Consider the following 22,764-nt stretch of genomic DNA (forward strand, 5'->3'; position numbering starts at 1 on the left):
TAGCTTCTACCCGAAATCTAGATGTGCATAATAATTTACTTTAAAGGACGACTGATTGCTGCAATTTATTATTTACAAGTCAATATGAGAGTCGCTGAGTGCAACCGCTTTCCGAATGGAAGGTAACCTGATGATATGTGGGATGCCTCGCAACGTGCTGTTTAGAAGAGATCTTTACCCCTTCGTAGTCGCACGGATTTCTGGGCAGGCCCTGCAGGATTCATGGTGTCAATTCCCTCCAGCACTACTTCAGAGATTAGTCGAGTCCATGCCACGTCGTGTTGCGACACTTCTGTGTACTCGCGGGGGTTCTACACGATATTAGGCAGGTGTACTAATTTCTTTAGCTCTTAAGTGTAGTTGGAATGAATCCTTTCGACGGCCACTGTCCACAACCTACTTTCGTAATTGTTCCTAAAGGATGTAGGTTGTGGACAGTTGGAATAGTGGGTCTCACGGGAAGCGTGCAAGGGATAAGTCCCTGGAGCCGCGCTATCCTCGGTGCCCTCGGTGGCTCAGATGGATAGAGCGTCTACCATATAAGCAGGAGATCCCGGGTTCGAGTCCTGGTCGGGGCACACATTTTCAGCTGCCCCCATTGAGGTATAGCAACAACACCTGTTGGCAGCTGAGGGTTTCGATTAATTATCATTTCTTTTTAGAGAAGCTGCATGGTCATCATTGGTATCTGTTCTTTCACAAGAGTTACTATCTTTATATATTCTGCCTGAACAAGAGCTTAAGTTATTCTAGCACTTGCGTCAAGCTTTCTGCATCCAAGATGATGTAAGCCCTCCTTGCCAACCATAAGACGCCGGGAAAGTCTACGCGCTGACGATAGTAGCGGGGTTGTTCACGACAAATTCGTATCTCAGGCTCAATCGAATTCATCACGCCACCCAAGCGTGGCGAATCTCATATCAGCCACACTTAAGGAAGGAGGTGATGCTCACTGGGTTTTTAAGAAGAGGGCGTAATCCATTGACACAATTTCCTTCTCTGGCAGGATTATCCACGTGAGAGCGACCCTCTGCTTGGCTAGAGACTTGACCGCCATCCTAGCTGACAACGGCAACAGTGTAACACGCATTTTATAACTTCGTGAAGTATCAAGCCTCCGATCTGAAGCGCCGAATAGAGGACTCAATGAGGTGTCGGCCCCTGTTCTTTTGTTAGAGTAGTCGGCCATCCATACAATAGGCAGCGTGTCATTTAGTCAACATTCAAGGATACGAACCACATATTTACATATTTGTGCCACAGAGTAAGACGTTATGAAGAAATCTGTTAATGTGTGTTCCTGCGGAATAGTCGTAGCAATTTCGCTTGTGATAACAAACGTCATTCAAGTCGCTATCCAGTAAGGATGCTGGAGACCATGCTATTCAGCGCCCTAAAACTAACACCTTCATCAGTAACAAATAAATTTTACCACGAAGTGTTAACACGCTCATTAACTTGAGTCGGACATCCGCACACAGACATCTTCATCAATTCTGACTTTTCTTTGCTGCACGGCAAAGCCCTGGGTCATTAGGCAACGATAAATCGGCAGGTCCTGGTTGAAACGCAATTCTCACCGTTGCATCATCCATTCTTATTCATGAGGTTTGCCACTTCCTGTCCGTAAAACAGAAAATGGTGCAGAGCGGTTCAAGGTTTAACCCTATTGAGGGGGTTCAGATGGCTGTGTCCAATGAACTCGTGACAGTATTGAAAGAAGACCTCTCAGAGGCTTCTGGCGGCCCAGTTTATTGTTCTTCTTTCCTATTGTATTCGTGACCGAGAGGAACAACATACTACGTCTGGTGTGCACAGCTAGCCAATAACAGTGGAATTTTATCAAGTCTAATAAAATACAATAGCAGTTTCTTGGAACATGAATGTGCACTCGGTTCAGTCTGGCGCTTACTTACTGAAGCACTGGGATGTCCTGACGGCGCCGTGGAGTGCCCAAGCGGGTAACCTCGGACTTCACACGGGAATATTCGTAGGTGGACGACGTCCTTGGTGACAGTGTTCTGGGAGGCGAGCCGGAGTATAGCACGGAGCTTAGGTTGCTCTCGGCGAAAGAATTCCACTAGACTCGATCGCCGTAATAGTCCAAGCATTCTGTGACGTCCGAATGTTAAATTTGCAAAAATTGTTATTTGAAAACAAAAAAATATGAGCGTACATGGAATTTTACAAATTAAATAGTTGCATTTTCACGAACTCTATCCAGGATGGCACAAATGGCGTAAGATTTCTGCAGAGTTGCAAAAAATAGTTTTTCTTAACTAAATAAAAAATATAGCTCCGATCGAAAAACGTTAAAAGACAAGGTCGTAATGTTTAAAAAGTTCTATCGGTTGCTTTCGTACGTTTTGAGACGCCTTGAAAAAGCCACTACATTCGGGTTCTCTGTAATTTGTTAAAATTCGCATTACCTTACTAGCTCTTCACTGTATGTATAGCCCGCAGTAAGTCAGAAACTACTTGTTTGACAAATTAAAAAATTAGGCCTACAGTACCGGTTTTTAGGCTTATTTTCTTCGCAAACAGTCTTGCTGCCATGCCGTTAAATAATTGTTAAGATTTTATTAGTTGTAAGGATCAAAAAATGATTTGGAAGAACTTTCACTTTACTTGGGCGTGTTTTTTTGACTATCTCAATTTTCATTTTATTATATTAACTATTAAAGAAAGAAATTTTTGTTATTTTTCACGAATTAAAACAAAATTTCTACGACCTTCTAGAGCCGAGACAACATTTTTTATCTTTTAAATTAACTTCCACCAAGCGTAAGGGTCTAAAATGTTAATTGCGTCCATTCCTTTTTTTAAAAAAAGTTGTCTGTGCTGTAGAAGGGCGTAGATTTTTTAATAAATCGTGAAAAACGTCAGGAGTTTCTTGCTTTAAAAGTTATTTTCCTAAAATAGAAATTGAGACACAGTTTAAAAAAAACACCCAACTAAAGTGCAAGTTTTTCAGTAATTTTTTGATCCTTGCATTTAATAAAATCGTAAAGATCATTGAATAGCATGCTAGCACAACTTTTTGTGAACAAAACAAGCCTAAAACTGTTACTGTGAGGCCGTATGCTGAGAAGATCCAGCCAATTATCGAGAGCAATTTCTTTCAAAAAGTCGATATCTCATAAATAATTTTTTTTTTCAATCAAGTACCTTTTGACTTACCGCAATTATGGGTCGTGAGAGCTAGTTACAGAGGAACCGATTTTAACGGTTTTTTCGATCTGTATCGAAACGTAAGAAGATAACCGATAGTCAGTCGTATAATAGTCCAGTCGACAGATCTTTTTAACACCTACAACTGTCACATTTGACATTTATTAGTCGCTGTCATAGTTTTTCACATATTTTAGAAAACTTTTTTGCAATCTTGTGGATTTTTTAGGCATCATCGACCGTGTTTTATGAAAGAGAAACTCACAGTTTTTGTTTCCAGGCAATAATTTTTGCATTAACTTTTCCATAATGCTTGGAATGCTGACTGTTTCTTTTTTTGTGTGTATGTGTGTGTGTGGGGGGGGGGGGGGGGGGTGATCGAAGGCTTTCAAAGTGCCCATAGTAGCCAATAGCAATAGGGTTTTAACATTTTTATTTGATTCTTTATTTACACTTGTTATCGTGCGGCGACATAAATACTCGTCCGGCGGAAGGAAGCACGTTAGTGTCACATTTGAGGTAGTGATGCAGTAGCAGCGCTTTCTGTGCAGCGATGATCGCATGTCAGGCGGGGAGGCTGGCGCCATCCAATACCGTGGCGACGGCTGGAGGTTCGGTTGTGAACAACTCGGCGTATTTGTGTGTTGTTGCTGTATCTATTCGTCGGAGCGCCAGACGAATTGTTATTAGTGGGCCGTAGGTTGCGGCAACCCGCCTTACGCAACTGTATGGTTGGTGGCTGTGTAGCCAGGGGAGACAGCGCTTTCTGTTAACATCGAAAAGCACTTACCTTCGGTGCACTCTTCAAATAACACGGCTTGACCTGAAGTGACGCAAAATGTAGCTGAGTTGAGAAAATCTGTAAAAAATTAGCTGCAATATACGCGTCGACAGTGTTCATAATGAGTTAAATATACCATGGCTGTACCTACCAAGTGAAGGAAAGTCTTTGCATAAAAATTCTGTTCAGTATTGGTACTTTCGCACAGTTATTTGCTACCAACTTCGTCCTAGCATATAGCTCTAGGATTGTAAAGACGAAAATGAACATTGTTTGTGCCAGTCCTTTCACACTTGTAGCACAAGCTCTGTTAGCAACCATGTTCAGAATTTCACTCGCTGTCAGACCTGATTCTGAAAGACCCGTACTTTTTATCGTATAATGAATGGTTCGTAAAGGCTCTCTGAGTGTAACAGTTTTACTCAGATACTATCCAAATCTTCACTTTTGGCGGCCGCGGTGGCCTAGCGGTTCTAGGCGCTTCAGTCCGGAACCACGCAGCTGCTACGGTCGCAGGTTCGAATCCTGCCTCGGGCATGGATGTGTGTAATGTCCTTAGGTTAGTTAGGTTTAAGTAGTTCTAAGTCTAGGGGACTGATGACCTCAGCTGTTAAGTCCCATAGTGCTTAGAGCCATTTGCACCATTTGAATCTTCATATTTGAAATTTGGAAGTTCACTGTTATTATTGCACAGCGTGCCACGTGGAATTCTTTCCGTCCGGAAAAAAGTGTCAAATTTGAAAGTTCACTCTTACTATTTCACAGCATGCCACGAGGAATTTTTTCCCTCCGGGAAAAAGGCTTCAGTTCTCGCCGAAAAAGTCCAAAATATCCGTGAATATCATCTAAGTTTGATCTTAAACCTTTCCTGAAAATCACAAACTCCAAAAATTCGCTGTTACTCAGACTTAACAAAATTGCATAGAGCTCCTGAGCTCTCGTCGAACGAGTTGGCCACCGACTTTTTCCAACTTCGCCCGAAATTCCTCTCCAAGTACCAGTCGCGAATAAGATCTCTTCTCTGATAGACCGAACACCACAGCAGCCAATCAGTTCCCCATTTTGATTGATGTAAACCGATTCTCTCGCCTATCTTTAGATCATTCCTATCTTATGAAATAAATTTAGATTAAATTACCTAACACATTCCCAAAAAGCAAATACAAACAAATTACCCCGTATCTACACTTACGATGCTGGTGTTGTACGTACCTTCCATTACCTGTGGACTGTCTAAAATATCTGGTTTCGCGTGTGTAAGCATATGTAGTCGGACTTCCGAAATAATTGTAGGTCCATTGGACTTTCTTCTTTAAATATACATATTTTGGCACTGCTAGTATTAAATCTGAACCCACTATAAAACTTCAGTGTAATAGTATCTATCATAGAGAAAAAGTGAAAAGGAATTCTGTTATTCAAATAAATACGCCGGTAAGTAAAGCAGTGATTATTCTGTTTATATTTCTTTTACAGCCCATTTAAATCTAAAGAGACACAAAGAACACGAGAACAAAGCAAAATTTACGCTTTATAGTACAGTACAGTGTGATCCAAATTGAAACCTGGGAAGATACGCAGTCGAACATTACACTTACTGAAATCATATGCTCGGATGGATTTCCTGATTGACCTGCAGGAAAATCCTTCACAACAACATACACTGCGAAAATAATACGATAAACGTGTTTCGTATTCACCATCCTCAGACTCGTCAGGGACGTTGTACATCATTTGCACCAGACGTTTTTCCTCCTCACTGCAGATTTAAACACAAAAAACAACACAAAACGTACGAAACAGAAAGGACTTCAACGTCAGATAAAACCTATGAAACATTAGACGATAACACAGGTTTCAAAAACGACGAATTGTTTCAGTGATACCGCTGCTACCAACTAGCAACAGCTACGAAGCCTGCAGACTTGACAGCCAATTGCGGGAATCGTAAATTTACGTTTGACACTGCGGAAAATCATCGTAACTGGCAAGACGTAATATTAAGTCATCCGCACATTCCCATTTCCCGCAAAAGTCGTAATATTACGTCGGCCGCTTGCGAATACTTAATGTCTAAAGCAGACGTCACCAAACTTTTTTCACAGCGATAACTGACAAAATGGCGAGCGGGGGCCGCAGCATCATTCTCTGCCGTACTTGCAAGCCAAGATGTTGATACTAACCGTACTACTAACCGTAGCAGACAACGTGTTATCGTAAAATCATTGACTACATAGATGTCTTCTCTAATGTATCTTCGCGGTTATGTCCGCCCCGATAGCTGAGTGGTCAGCGTGACGGATTGCCGTCCTACGGGTCCGGGTTCGATTCCCGGCTGGGTCGCAGTTTCTCCGCTCAGGGACTGGGTGTTGTGCTGTCTTCGTCATCATGTCATCCCCATCCGGCGCGCAGGTCGCCCAATGTGGCGTCGAATGTAATAAGACCTGCACCAAGGCGGCCGGACCAGCCCCGCAAGGGGCCTCCCAGCCAATGACGCCAAACGCTCATTTCCATTTCGCGGTTATTTGTTCCGACGTGTAGTTCTAGATGAGCTCTGCCTCTCTGTATGCATTTTTCTCAAGTTAGAACATCTTCAGCTAATTCTTCGTTACCAAAAAAATTCTGTCAAATTAATAACACTACGGCACTAAATATTTTACAAGTACGAACTTCGGCATATGCGCTTATGTCCAAGCAGACTTTGTGGTAAGACAGTGATTCATTCAGATCTAAAAAACGCAATACGCAGTGAATTAAGTATCTCCTATTCGGTCAAGAACTTTTTGTTGAGAAAAGCATGAAAGTCCTGTCGTTGTGTATTAAATTCACCGTAAGACTACCAGACGAACATAATTTTAAATTCAGTTTTACTACATTTTTCCTTAGCAGACCTACGACATTGTCGTATCGCTGAACTAATTATCTAGATAAATTTTCATCTACATGTTCTCTTATGGTACTTTTTAAAACAGCGTTATTTCTGTCCCTATCATTGTAATCATCTTTCTTGCATCCTTTCAAATGTTTGTAGACACTACCTGTGGCATAGGGCCGCACACGAGAACAACGATTGTTTATTTATGGTCCTCCGTTCTGTCATGAAACTGCCACACATCTGTATTCCGTTTTGGCAAATATAAAATAATAGCTTCCGATGCCAGAGATGACATTATGGAAAAACTATATAAGCGTACGGAGGAAATTTGGTAAACGGAGAAATTCCAAAAAAATAAAAATGCGCTCGTATACATCATTTAGACAATAAAGGAAATACAGAGGAATAGTGGCTGTTACGTAAAAATTCCTATCAAAGGCCCAGAGGAATAGTGGCTGTTACGTAAATATTCCTATCAAAGGCCCAGCAAAATCGTTTGGTGGATCAGTTAGACCACCAATTCGGTGAATGCCAAGGGGGATTTAGAAAGAGCTGGTCCTGCATAGAACAGATTATGAATTTGAAACTGATCATAAGGCTCTGCTATCATGCAAAAATTGTGTAAACTTTGTACTAAAAACGTTCGGCTCCGTAGACAGAGAAACACGGTTCCATACACTAGAAGAATTCGGCACAGACAAAACTCTTTGGCAATAATTAAAGAAACGTTGACAGAAACAAAGTCAAAATCCATGGAGAAAATTTGAAACTATTTGAAATAAAAAATGGTCTAAGAAAAAGTGGTGGCCTCTCCCCAGTGCTCTTCAAATGCGTTTTGAGAAAGGTAACAAGATAATGGAATTTTAGACTTCAAGAAAAAGGAAGTCAAGAAATTAGATTGGGATGTAAAAACTCGAACGTCAAACTCAAATTTCTAGCCTATGTAGATGATTTAGCAGTAATTTCCGAAAACGTCGGTGCAACACCCGAGCAAATCAACAAGTTGAAAGAGACGGCGGAAAAGGCTAGATTACAAATGTCTTTCGAGAAGACAGAATTCGTAAAGAACATTAAAACGATCCAAAATTCCTAAGCACAAGATAAAATAGAATCAACACAGTGAATAAGTACTTAGGGAAAATTATATAGGCAAACGGCCTGGATAAAGGAGAAAAAAAAGTAGAGCCCAGAAAATGGAAGTGGCTTACCAATTCACGAAGTACATTATCAATTTAAAAAATCAGTAAAAACAAAACACTGTCGTGAAACCGAAGTCCCTAACAAAGAAGGAGAAATAGAAGAATCAGAGAAAAAGAAAAGGAAGGTACTAAGGAAAATACTCGTTTCCAGAAAAACTGGGGAGTACGTGGGTGGAAAGAAGTAACGAAGAACTGTGTGCCCAAACTAAAAAACTGTCTGATGGGTCAGGAAAAGAATGTCGTTTTATGGTCAGCTGGTTCGGATGAACCCGGAAAGACCGACTAAAGAAAATAGTTAAGCGTATCGATAAAAAAGCCCAAAACGCCAAGCAATTGGTTCAGGGAAGCGAAACAGGACTTAACAGAAATTAATGTTACGAGAGCAGAAATTCTTGAAGGGCGGTAATATTAGGAAGTTCGGAGGTTTTCAGTAAAAGGTCAGAAACCTCATCACCCTATGAACAAATGAAAGAAGAAAAGAATACATTGAAAGAACGAAGAAATATTGGAAACACCGAAAATCGGAAAAGAAGACAAAATCATGAGGAAGTTACTTCATTTGGTCCATAGATGGCCGAAATCGAAGAGAGAATAATAATTGTCTATTAAAATGCGGTAATGTTCTCGGATAAAACGCCGTTACAAGTAGATCTGTGAATCTATACAAACTTAAAGTACCGTTATGTCAAAACACACAGTATCAGCGCCCGTCCGATGTCTTTAATCAAAGACCTTTTCTCATCACCTACTTCCCTCCATTTGCTTTGGTCAGGTTCCAATCGCTCATAGGAGATAACTAGAAGATTGCACTCCCGGAAATCCAAGTTACTCGCTGATTAACCGGGTCCGGTGACCAGATACTTGGAAACTTCTTTCGTAAAGGCAACAAGAACTGCGGACAATGTTTTTATATTGTACCTGAAAACGTATTTCATAAAGGCAACAAGAAATGCGGACAATGTTTTTATTTGTACCTGTTGTTAGTATGATTTTTTTAAAAATATTCCCGTTGAACAACACAATTGCACTACGCTGATAAAGAAACTAGCAGGACTCATTGAACATTTAAACAGTCCTTCCCCATAGTACAAGAAAATTGGAAGAAAGTGAAGCTATCGTCAGTTTTACTTTCGTAGGCTTGAAGGTGGGGACAAGCTCGTGATGAATACATTACAAAAGATATACATGGCTAATGCTATGTTCGTGGATAGTTCTCAACCAGGTTATTAACAGATATCCATCTTGAACAATCTCTACATGAACCACGGATCTTGCCGATGTGAGGCTGCTTGCTTATCTCAACGATAGGGATAGCCGAACCGTAGGCGTAATCACAGTCGAATGTTATCTGCGAAGAGGCGAGACCAACTCGTGAATAGGGGCACCAGACTTTTCAGTAGTTGCAGAGCCAAAAGGCTTTATGATTGCCTGACCAGGCCATCTAACCTTAGCTAACATGGTGTTACTGTGCCAAAGTCAGTCCTTATTCCCCCCTCCACCCCCTCTATTTCCGCAGAACAGTTGTGGTCTGTGGGAGAACCAGCCGTGACAGAAATGTTCCACATGATGTGCTGCGGACGCTAGGAAATTGATGCCAAGTGGAGAAATGTACAATTTCCGGCATATTCTTCTCTTTTTCAGTAGAGATATGATAGGAGCGGAGACAGCCAGAAATGTTGCCGTCGTTTGTGGAGATAATGCCACTGGAAAGAGAAGGGCAAGAAAATGATTAAGGAGGATCGTTTTGACATTAGTTAGCCTACACTTTCAGGAAGACCTTTTGGGTTTGACGAAGATCGTCTAGACGCATTAATCCACAATGATCCACGTCAGTGTACTTGAGAACTGTCAAAGGTGATGAACTTTGATCATTCCACCATCGTGCGACATTTGGATCAAAGGGGAAGGTTAAAAAATCGTGTGTATGTGTACAGCATGCTCTACGCTAAAATCACAAAACTTAGAGGGTAGCTATATGTGTATCTTTGGTTGCTTGTCATCAATTGGCCCGTACACACCACCAACAATTCCTATCCTATACCGTTACTGGTGACGAGAAATGGCGTCCTCAACACAAGGAAAAGAAAGGAACGATTGAGCCCAAACAAAGCAACTCCCCATACAAAGAATTTGCACGCATCCACAAAAGGTAACGTTATACGTGTGGTGGAAGAGCGACGGTGTGGCGTAGTACGAATTACTTCCCCGAGGTGTAACCGTCACTGCTGACATTTATTGTCAACAACTGAGACGTCTTGCAGTCCCAATCCAAGAACAAAGATCAGGAGGACTGCGTGAAGTGACGCTACTCCATGGTAACGCCTGCCTGCATTCTGCTAGTCTGACAAGAAACACTATACAGGAGTTACGGAGGGAAGTCACTTCCCACCCTTCTTCGTCTAATCTTGCGTCCTCAGATTTTCACTGTTCCGCTGTCTATCGAACAACCGTCAAGGAACTTCCTCTCCGGACGAAAATGAGCTCTGAACATGGCTCGACGAGTTATTCGCCTCAAAACCACGTGATTGCTACAGTCACAGAACCTAAAAGTTACCCCAGTGTTGTCAGACTTGTAAATAGTGAAGGACAATGTATTATTGATGACTTAAGTCTCTGTTACGTGTATCTGTTGTGTTTATTAAACTTACGGCAAAACGCTGCGAACTTTCGCTACTGCTTATTATATTTATAACACATGTAGATTTAGAGAAAGCGTTTGGCAATGTTAGCTGTACTACGCTGTTTGAAATTTTGAAGGTAGAAGAGCAAAACCCAAAGAGCGAAAGGCCATTTGGAATCTGTACAGAAACGAGAGTAGAGTTATAAGCGTCGAAGGGCATAAAAGCATGGAAAGAAGGGAGTTTGAGAGGCTTTTGGCGTATCCCCAGTGTTACTCAATCTGTACATGAGCAAGCAGTAAGATGAGTATTAACAAAAGTAAAACAAGCGTATGGAATGTAGTAGAGTTGATTCAGGCGATGTGGGGGGAATTACATTATGGAATGAACACTAAAAGTATTAGATGAGTTTTGCTATTTGGGTAGAAGAAACACTGGCGATGGCCGAAGTGGGATATAAAACGCAAACTGGCTATGGAAAGGAAAGCATACATACGGAAATCTGTCAACATCTAATATGAATTAAGCGCTAGGATGTCTTTAGTAAAGGTATTTGCCTGGAGTGTAGCCTTGTACAGACGTGAAATGTGAACGACGAGTTCAGACAAGAAGAGAATGGAAATTTTTGAAATGTGATGTTGTAGAAGAACAGAGAAGTTCAGGTAGATAGATGGGATAACTGATGAGGTACGAAAGCGAACTGGAGGATAAAAAGGAGTTTATGACACAGCTTGCTTATAAGAAGGGTTCGATTAATAGGACACTTCCTGGGGCACCAAAGAAAATAATCAGTTTGGTAATATGTGGGATAAATATTGCAGAGAGAGCTAGGCATGAATGCAGTAAATAGGTTCAACGGGTGTAGGTTGCAGCTGTTTTTCAGAGATGAAGAAACTTGCACAGGAAAGACTAACGTGGAGAACCGCATCAAACCAGTCTTCGGACTGAAGACCACAACAACATCTTGAACGATACAGACGTAACCACGCCCCCTCGCACGTGTTTTAATAGCCACGCGCGCACGCCAGAGACATCTGTCACACAGCGTATTAACTGTGACGCTGACTGCCATCTGCCGGTGCGAAGTGGAACTAGCAGGCCACTGCGTTTCGTGGATTCATGTTAACTGCTCTCAGTTCAGGTAGTTTTTCGAAAGGTATTATCCCACCGTTTATTGGCAGCTTTATTGCTGGTATTTAGTTGAAGGGTAGTTACTATATCGGTAGCAGTGGTTTATAAATTTTCATCGTAATTTAGGTGGTTATTCTAAAACCGTAAAAAACAGTTGAATTAATATAGTAAATGTAGCGGTGTGTGTGAAGTTAGGTGTAGATATTTACACAGGAAAGGTGTTTCCAACTAGTTTTTCATGTTGATGTATGTTAAAAGGAATTCACTGATTATACGCTTAAACAAGAAGTAACGAAACGCTAGGGAGACTGCTGTTCAAAATACGGGAATGCACATAAAGCGATGTGTATACCGACAACGAGCGAATGTGCAGAAATATACCGACGGAAAAGGAGTCCCAACACCAAGAAATAATTGATCTAGAGTAATGTGATTTCGGGAATACATTTGTTTGAATAAATGAGTCACATTGCAAGGTCGCAGGTTATTGTAATCGAAGGAAAGCCATTGTAAATGTGAAATGCCGGTACATCATTAAACGGTGCAGTGTTGAAAGCAACACACAAACGCGCATGCATTGTGTAGTACAGGTGTGGGGTATCAGCTTGTGGGATCGAGTAGGATGCCTGTTGTACTTGGTCGCTCACTACATGGGGACGGTTAATGCTGTTGGCATCATGTCTACATTCTTACAGCGTGTCGTTACAAGAGCAGGATGTGGGTGAGCGTTATCCTGTTGGAAAACACTCCCTGGAATGCTGTTCATGAGTGGCAACGGAATAGGTCGAATTACCAGACTGACGTACAGATTTACAGTCAGGATGCGTGAGATAACCACGAGAATGTTCCTGCTGCCATACGAAATCGCACTGCAGAACTTAACTCCAGGTGTAGGTCCATTGTGTCTAGCCCGTAAACAGGTTGTTTGCAGACGCTCATCTGGCCTTCTGCTAACCAGCAGACGGACATCAATGGCAACGAGACAGGACCAGCTTTCACCAGAGGACGCAACAGACCTCGACCCCACTCTGCAGTGAGCTCTCGCTTGACACCACAGAAGTTGCAAATTGTGGTGGTTTGGGGTCAGTGGAATGCACGCTGCAGGGCATCTGGTTCGGAGCTGCCCTTGAAGTAACCGATTTGTAAACGTTCGTTGTGTGACTGTGGTGTCAACTGCTGCTTAAATTGCTGCTACAGATGCAGTATGATGCGCCAGAGCCATCCGCCGAACGCGATGGTCTTCCCTCTGGGTGTTGTCGTGGCCATCCAGAGCTCGGTCTTCTTGTGACCGTACTTTCACGTGACCACTGCTACTAGCAGTCATGTACAGTGGCTACATTCCTGCCAAGTCTTTCTCCAGTATCGCGGAAGGAACACCCAGCTTCTCGTAGCCCTATTACAAGAGCACATTCAACTCAGTGAGATGTTGATAATGGTATCTTCATCCTCTTAAAGACTGCCTTAACTGACATCAACTAACTAACACGTAACTAACGCGCGCGCAAACCACGACGAAAAAAGGGGAAAAAAAAGAGAGCGGGGCGAAGGCAAGCAGCTTTGAGTGGGGCGTGAAGAGTAATTGGATACCACAATTAGTGAAATCGCGGCCTGCAGAAGGCGGATGTTCGGAATCGAGTCCCAGTAACACAGTTTTATCCGCCAGGAAATTTGAGTGTTGCACATCATCTGCCGCAGAGTGGACGTTTCGTTCTGGAAATTATTTGCTTTGGAACTCGTCGCTCGTACGAAGGTTTGACTGCTGACAGTGGCAAATGGAGATTCCAGGGTGTTGCTGTTAAGCATTTTTGTCCGCATTTCATTTCGTTCTATGCACTTCTTCGCATGGCTTCTATCCTTGGACGTCAGTATAAAAACAACGGCCCTTGCAGCTAAGGTAGACGTTCGTGTACCACACCGAGCGAGGTTTCGCAGTTGGTAGCACGCTGGACTCGCATTAGGGAGGACGACGGTTCAGATCCGCGTCCGGTCATTTAGATTTAGGTTTTCCGTGATGTCCCTGAATCGCTTCAGGCAAATGCTGGGATGGTTCCTTTCAAAGTGCACACCCAGTCCCTTTCCCATCCTTAAAAAGCATTCCGAGCTTGTGACCGTCCCCAATAACCTCGTTATCGACGCGACGTTAAACCCTAATCTCGTTTTCTTCTTCCCACGGTACCACTTTCCTCGATTTCTAGTTACATTTCGTGGCAAATACTATCCAACACCCACTGATGTTATTCCAGAGACGCCAGCCATGTAACTAACGACGTACTTATGGTAAAATCACAGAGAATAATAATTTCCACCCAACTATGAGACATTGCAGCAGCAATTCTTCAAAATTTTTCACATGGTAGGCTGGAATTTGCACGCCAATACAGCAACTGGACGTCCATTGAATGGCCGCAAGTGGCTTTTTCACACCGGACAGATGGCCGTTGGCGTTTACGACGTAAAACGTCTGAAAGCAAACATTCTGCAACAAGCGTAGGAGGGATTCAGGCCGGTGGAGGGAACCTAATGGGGGGGGGGGGGGGGTGCATGTTTTGGTGGCATCTTCTCATTCTGGAAGGCACACTGGATGAACAAAAGTATGCTCCTATCCATGGGGACCATGTCCAGCCCTATATGTTTATTTTTTCTCGACACGATGGTATCTACCAACTTGACAATCTTTTTTTCCCTCGACATCATGGCATCTACCAGGAGGATAATGTTTTTTCTCCATACGATGGCATCTAGCGTTAGGACAGTAAAACATTTCACGCAACCTGTAGCGTGTGCGTGGTTCGAAGAGCATCGGTATGAATTTATCGCACTCCTCTGGCCACCAAACTCCCGGGATTTTGAACCCAGTCGGTAATCTGTGAGACCGCTTCGGTCGGGCTATACGAGTCACGGATCCTCAACCTAGAAAAACAAGCGTAGCTGGCCACGCTATTGGAATTGGAATAACTCTACGTTCCTGTCGGTACCTTCCAGAAACTCCTTGACTCTCTTACATCACGTATCGCAGCGTTCCGCGCTACAAGATCCAGTTATTCATGCATTTGATAGGTGGTCACATTAATGTGATTAGACAGTGTATTTTCACAAGCCTCCTTAAGATGTGTGGCGGAGGGTACGTAATATGTTACTGTCACTTCCCCCTTTAGGTTCCAGTCCCGAATGGTGCGCCGGAAGAACGATTGTTGGTGAGCCTTCGTTGAATTCCTATCTAATTTTATCTTCATGGGCTCGTACGATATATCTATAGGAGGAAGCAGTATTTTGGTTGGTGTTTCTAGAAACGTACACTATAAGAATTTTATCATTGAATGACGCTGTGGTACAAAACGTCTCTCTCTCTGTGTCTGCCACTGGAGTTGACGGAGCATCTTCGTTGATACTTTTGCACATACTAAATGAACATGTGACGAAACGCGCTACTCTGCTTCGGATCTTCTGTACTTACTCCGTCAATTCTTTCCTGCATGGGTCCCAGATGGACTCGTAATATTGGAATATTGGTAGAACAAGGGTTTCGGTGACGACTGCGTTAATGGGTGGACTACACGTCCTGAGGATTCTTCTAGTGAATGCGTCTGGCATCTGCGTTACCTGCGGTCTTTCGAGTTAAAATAACTTCGTACTCCTAGATTTGTTATGGATTTGGTTGCTGTCAGTGATTGTTCTGCAATTGTGTGTTCATAAAATGATGGTTCTTTCTGTCTGTTCATGCTCTGTGCCTCTATTGATGTCGGGACCAACTGCTGCATCCAGCATCGATCCTCTGCAGATTATCCTGCATTTCGCTGCAGATTTTTTTGCTTTGCAACTTCTCTATACACAACAGAATCACCTGCGAAAAAAGTTATGCATGAGGCAGAAAAAAATAGTTTTATTTTACAGCCACAATCGATGGTTTCGGACAAATTAGGTATTTTTTCCATAGTCCAAGTAGTTATTGCAAAGTTCGATGTATTTTTGCCAAGTTCGGTGCCTTTTTTTGCCAAGTCCGATGCGGTTTTTCTCTCTCCAAGTCCGATGCTGTTTTTTTTGCCAAGTTCGATGCTGTTTTTTTTAGCCATGTCCGATGCCGGGTTTTTGTCAAGTCCGATGCCGGGTTTTTGTCAAGTCCGATGCCGGGTTTTTGTCAAGTCCGATGCCGGGTTTTTGTCAAGTCCGATGCCGGGTTTTTGTCAAGTCCGATGCCGGGTTTTTGTCAAGTCCGATGCCGGGTTTTTGTCAAGTCCGATGCCGGGTTTTTGTCAAGTCCGATGCCGGGTTTTTGTCAAGTCCGATGCCGGGTTTTTGTCAAGTCCGATGCCGGGTTTTTGTCAAGTCCGATGCCGGGTTTTTGTCAAGTCCGATGCCGGGTTTTTGTCAAGTCCGATGCCGGGTTTTTGTCAAGTCCGATGCCGGGTTTTTGTCAAGTCCGATGCCGGGTTTTTGTCAAGTCCGATGCCGGGTTTTTGTCAAGTCCGATGCCGGGTTTTTGTCAAGTCCGATGCCGGGTTTTTGTCAAGTCCGATGCCGGGTTTTTGTCAAGTCCGATGCCGGGTTTTTGTCAAGTCCGATGCCGGGTTTTTGTCAAGTCCGATGCCGGGTTTTTGTCAAGTCCGATGCCGGGTTTTTGTCAAGTCCGATGCCGGGTTTTTGTCAAGTCCGATGCCGGGTTTTTGTCAAGTCCGATGCCGGGTTTTTGTCAAGTCCGATGCCGGGTTTTTGTCAAGTCCGATGCCGGGTTTTTGTCAAGTCCGATGCCGGGTTTTTGTCAAGTCCGATGCCGGGTTTTTGTCAAGTCCGATGCCGGGTTTTTGTCAAGTCCGATGCCGGGTTTTTGTCAAGTCCGATGCCGGGTTTTTGTCAAGTCCGATGCCGGGTTTTTGTCAAGTCCGATGCCGGGTTTTTGTCAAGTCCGATGCCGGGTTTTTGTCAAGTCCGATGCCGGGTTTTTGTCAAGTCCGATGCCGGGTTTTTGTCAAGTCCGATGCCGGGTTTTTGTCAAGTCCGATGCCGGGTTTTTGTCAAGTCCGATGCCGGGTTTTTGTCAAGTCCGATGCCGGGTTTTTGTCAAGTCCGATGCCGGGTTTTTGTCAAGTCCGATGCCGGGTTTTTGTCAAGTCCGATGCCGGGTTTTTGTCAAGTCCGATGCCGGGTTTTTGTCAAGTCCGATGCCGGGTTTTTGTCAAGTCCGATGCCGGGTTTTTGTCAAGTCCGATGCCGGGTTTTTGTCAAGTCCGATGCCGGGTTTTTGTCAAGTCCGATGCCGGGTTTTTGTCAAGTCCGATGCCGGGTTTTTGTCAAGTCCGATGCCGGGTTTTTGTCAAGTCCGATGCCGGGTTTTTGTCAAGTCCGATGCCGGGTTTTTGTCAAGTCCGATGCCGGGTTTTTGTCAAGTCCGATGCCGGGTTTTTGTCAAGTCCGATGCCGGGTTTTTGTCAAGTCCGATGCCGGGTTTTTGTCAAGTCCGATGCCGGGTTTTTGTCAAGTCCGATGCCGGGTTTTTGTCAAGTCCGATGCCGGGTTTTTGTCAAGTCCGATGCCGGGTTTTTGTCAAGTCCGATGCCGGGTTTTTGTCAAGTCCGATGCCGGGTTTTTGTCAAGTCCGATGCCGGGTTTCTGTCAAGTCCGATGCCGGGTTTCTGTCACGTCCGATGCCGGGTTTCTGTCACGTCCGATGCCGGGTTTCTGTCACGTCCGATGCCGGGTTTCTGTCAAGTCCGATGCCGGGTTTCTGTCAAGTCCGATGCCGGGTTTAGGCCAAGTCCGATGCCGGGTTTAGGCCAAGTCCGATGCCGGGTTTAGGCCAAGTCCGATGCCGTTTTTTTTTGTCAAGTCCGATGCCGTTTTTTTTTTGTCAAGTCCGATGCCGTTTTTTTTTTTGTCAAGTCCGATGCCGTTTTTTTTTTGTCAAGTCCGATGCCGTTTTTTTTTTTTTTGCCAAGTCCGATGCCGGTTTTTTTTACCAATTCCGATGCCGGTTTTTTTTTTTGCCATTTCCGATGCCGGTTTTTTTTTTTGCCATTTCCGATGCCGGTTTTTTTTTTTGCCATTTCCGATGCCGGTTTTTTTTTTTGCCATTTCCGATGCCGGTTTTTTTTTTTGCCATTTCAGATGCCGGCTTTTTTTTTTGCCATTTCCGATGCCGGTTTTTTTTTTGCCATTTCCGATGCCGGCTTTTTTTTTGCCCGAGTCCGATGCCGTTTTTTTTTTTGCCCGAGTCCGATGCCGTTTTTTTTTTTGCCCGAGTCCGATGCCGTTTTTTTTTTTGCACGAGTCCGATGCCGGGTTTTTTTGCCCGAGTCCGATGTCGGGTTTTTTTGCCCGAGTCCGATGTCGGGGTTTTTTGCCCGAGTCCGATGCCGTTTTTTTTTCCAAGTCCGATGCCGTTTTTTTGCCAAGTCCGACGCTGTTTTTGTCAAGTTAAATGTTGTTGTTTTTTTTGCCAAATTCGGTAATTTCCACAAAATTCTGTGTTCTCTTTGATTTCGTGTTTTTTTTCTTTAATTCGTGTTGTTTTTTCCGAGTTCAGCGCCATTTTTGCCAAATTCGGTGTTGTGCCTGATCCAGTGTTTTTTGCCACATTAGGGGCTGTTTCTGCCAGTTTCGGTTTTTTGTACTAAGTTAGATGCTGTTTTTGTCGTCACATCGAATTTCGTTACGCTGTAATTGAACTGTCATTTTAAAATTATAGACTATCTTCTGCCTTGAGGAGACGGGAAGTCAAAATGAGGTTTTAACATTCAGTAACCATTATTTGCGTATATTAGTAAACTGACACCCTCAGGTTTATAAAATTTTTACACAGCAAAATTACAGATTTTCGGAAAACAGTGTGTTATTTCGCTAGAAGCCGATATTTTCGCGTAATCGTACTGCTTTGGAGTGCGCCCGAAGTTGCTTTTACGAAGATTCTCCGTAGAGATTGACATTTTGTTTTCTGTTCGCTAGAAACTCTTCAGTTCAGTGACATAGCTGCTGTATATTTCGTATGCTCGTATTCTGATCATTAGGTGGCACTGCGGATGTATTGAGCGCCTTCGGGAGGACGAGGAAAACTGCATCGACTTGGACGCGACATTGCTGCTTTTTGGGTGTTCTGGGTGTCGAACGGTGATGTATTCTCGAGGTATATTCAGTGGTATACATAGACACTGTCTGCAAACTGCGATGCGAATAAAATCTGCAGTAAAGAAGCAATAAATTAAAACGTCATGTCCCGCCGGAGGCTCGAGTCCTCCTTCTGGCTTGGGTGTGTGTTTTGGTTCAAATGGTTCAAATGGCTCTGAGCACTATGGGACAACTAACCTAAGGACAGCACACAACACCCAGCCATCACGAGGCAGAGAAAATCCCTGACCCCGCCGAGAATCGAACCCGGGAACCCGGGGGTGGGAAGCGAGAACGCTACCGCACGACCACGAGATGCGGGCGGTGTGTGTTTTGTTCTTAACATAAGTTTAAGTAGTGTGTAAGTGTGCAGTTTGGTCCCTTACGAATTCACACACATTTGAAAACGTCATGCCTGACCATGCAGTTTTAGTGCATGAAGAGCGAAATTTTAGTACGCGGTAATTTTTTTTCCATTCATTATTTTGCGGGGGGGGGGGGGGGGGGCGTTAGTGTGGAAGAGTTTCGTAAACGTTTGAAATCATTTGCAAAATTTGTTAGAAGTCGGTAAGTGTTCTCACTCTCAAATAGTAGATGGACATAGTCTGCCTAATTTTCGCGTCATGAGTTACGCTGCCTCACACACAGTTTCAAGTTGCAATACTTGTCTCACAAGGAGGGGTCCCCAGTGGTGTGATCGACTTTTGGAAACCAAATGCACGATGATGTAGGTTAAGATCCCAGGTATCACACTCTGCAGCCATTCACACTTGTGGACCCTCGTTTGCGAATAATTGACGAAAAATTTCGGCATTTTGCATGATAGTCAGTAACTTTAAAGAAGTCAAATTACATAGTTTGGTTGCATGCTGTAATGGATAGGATAATCGCTTCACGTGCATAATTCGTTTAAATGTTACTTTTTTTATTTCTGTTCCTTTGTCACATTATTTTAATCACCATATGAACTTTTTCATTTTTTCCTTTATATTATTCTTTTTCCAATCGGAAGTTTTTGAGAATATGAACTTAATTATATCTATGTATTATAATACTCAGTTATTTGACAATTCCAATCTTCTTGTTGAAAAACAAAAGACCAAATAATGTATTTATATTGACTGTGCAGTGGTGTGAAAAATGTATTTTTCGTTACCAGATGTGCAGGGTTTTTTTGTCATGGTAGTCGTCATAAATACATTGAAAACATAACCTAAATTCCTATTGCACTGTGGACAAAATAACGTAGATGAAGATTTAAATGAAAGAGTGGCATTTAAGTATAACGAAATTCAAACAAGTGTCAAATAGATATAATGAACGCAGTAATGTGGACGAAGAAACTGGGTGATAAAACAAAATAAATCAAAATCAGTACATAAAATTAACCAAAAACACATGAACAAAGATTTCAGGTGGAAACAGAATAATGAGAGCAAATGAAATTGAATTTTATGATTAAAATGATGTAATAAAGGAATGGAAATAAAAAAATTACATTTAAATCAATTAACTGAATAAAAATTATCAAAATCATTACGATAAAGAATATAATAGGTCTTCATATCTCCTTTGAAAAAACTAAGATATTGACAAACATCAAGCACTCATGTAAATACCTCAAAGTTCAAGAACAAAAGATTTAAATAGTAAAAGAATTCAAATATCTCGGAGAATGGATTAGTTGGAATGCTGGGGAAAGCAAAGCAGTGGAATCCAGAAAAAGTAAACTTGAATTGGCCTTCCATCTAACAAAAAATACATACAACAAAAAATCCCTTTCATGGGGGTCCAAAATTACACATTACAAGACAGTGATTAAGCCAGAAGCATTGTATGCAGCAGAAACACTTAACATGAATTTCAAAGGCCAAATGGGGAAACTTGAGCTAAAGGAAAGAGAAATTTTAAGAAAACTCATGGAACCAAAATTTCAAGACAATAAAATTATATACATCAAAAATGAAACTCTCTACAAGAAAATTGAAAAACTTTCAGATACTATGCGAAAAAGGAGGATAAATTTTTATGGTCTTCTTCTCAGAATGAATTCCAACAGATTAACGAAGCAAATATTTGACTTTTTGCGTAGCCGCAAAACGAAAGCCAACTGGTTTAAAGAAACTGAGAAAGACCTAGTACAGTTAAGGATTTCAGAAAAATCACTTATCGATCGAACAGCTAAATTAATTACTAAAGAGGAAAACATAAGATTCCAAGACAAATCTACACAAAAGTTCAAACGCTTCCTCTCGGAAGAAGAGAGGAAAAAGAATGTCAGAAAGAATGAAGAAATATTGGGCCCTAAGAAAAGAACAACGCACAAAGAAATGATTGATCCAGCGTACCCCAAAGAGGGTGAAACGAAAGAAGAAGAAAGAATATAAAAAAATTAATGTACCCAATGAGATTCTAATCCACAACCTCCAGCACGTCAAGCTATCCTATCCTATCCAATACACTACGCAACCAAACTACATAACTTGACTAAGTTATTGAGCATCACGCAAAATTTCGAATTTTTTTTTCGTCAATTATCGCAAATGAGGGCCCACCAACTGGTTGCCGACTTACACAGTGTTGTTCTTAGCGTAAGTTAGTTTAAGCAGTGTGTAAGTCTAGGGAGCAATGACCTCAGCAGTTTGGTCCCTTAGGAGTTCACACACACAGAGGGAGTATTGTTTGTCGCACCCGATCATCGTATGGTTACACTCGCCATGTCAAGCACAGAACCAAGCCCAGTGGAAGATGTGGTTCTCTATATAAAAGCAAAGAAAATTCTGGATTCATCCGGACATCCAAAGAAATATTAACTGCGTTTTGTATGTAGCAGCCAAGGAGCTGTAACAGATAAATCCGAAACACACAACTTTTTTATGGAATGACTAAACATTGCTACACTTATTTGGTGCAGTTAATTTCTTCCGCCATAGCACATCGTGATCTTTATTTTGAAAACCCAAAAAAATACCATGAGATTTATATACACGGAAATGTGGATATGGAGGTTTGTGCTTGTTTAATCATTTGCGTGTGAACCATTGTATTTACACGTATCTGAGACTTGTGGCTTTTCACTGTTGGTATCAATATGATTTACAATTTTTTTGTACATTTGCGTCCATTGACGTACCGGTAATTTTATTTTAATCAATAGACGGACAACACACTACACATGTCATACGCAGTTTTTTTTCCGCATCGCACCCGGCTTTCTCTGTCAAGCCTCTCCTTCAGTAGCCTGGAAGCTTGTAGTTGTATAGAATGGGATTTTTATCGACTTTCCGTACAAAGCTTATTTTCACAATCTGATCGTTCATCTTCTGCTTAAACCAGTACAGAGGCGTGTTCGAGGATCACTTGGGCAATGCAGTCGCCGAGTTGCTGGCAACTAGTTGGCAATGCGTTGCAAGCGATTGACTGATGAGTCACACTGCAGTCGCGCCGTCTGCAGAGCCCCTTTTAACTACACAGGAAGTGATTCACCTATTACCCTTTCACGTCGGCAACGAGTTGCTTTTGAGTCGCTCCCTGTTCTGAGGGCCTTGACCCTACCTCAAAGTAATCAATCTTTCTTCAACTGGGACACACTTCCCCCAGTTTGCCTTTTTGTTGTTGTTGTAATGGTTGGCGATGAATCTCAGCCAGCTCTTCAAACGGTTTCTTCAACATCCTATAAATTCATTTGAATTTTACTTCGTCCATTTTCGACTTGTAGTGATAAAGCTGAACGTGTGTGACTATCGCAAATGACTGGGTGAATCCAGAATTTCCTCTCTCTCTCTCTCTCTCTCTCTCTCTCTCTCTCTCTCTCTCCCTCTCTCTCTCCCTCCCTCCCCTCTCCTCTCCTCTCCTCTCCTTTCAGTACACTACAAGAATATTGCGAACTACATA

At 42.6% G+C, this 22,764-nt stretch overlaps 1 protein-coding gene across 1 annotated transcript in view; it reads left to right on the top strand.

Moving 5' to 3' along the window:
• The window catches only part of LOC124622334 (rho GTPase-activating protein 10), a 576,429-nt gene that overhangs the window by 457,394 nt on the left and 96,271 nt on the right, over nt 1–22,764 (top strand). The gene's annotated exons all lie outside the window — the stretch shown is intronic.

Source organism: Schistocerca americana, chromosome 7 (genome assembly GCF_021461395.2).
Source record: "Schistocerca americana isolate TAMUIC-IGC-003095 chromosome 7, iqSchAmer2.1, whole genome shotgun sequence".
Classification (NCBI taxonomy): Eukaryota; Metazoa; Arthropoda; class Insecta; order Orthoptera; family Acrididae; genus Schistocerca; species Schistocerca americana.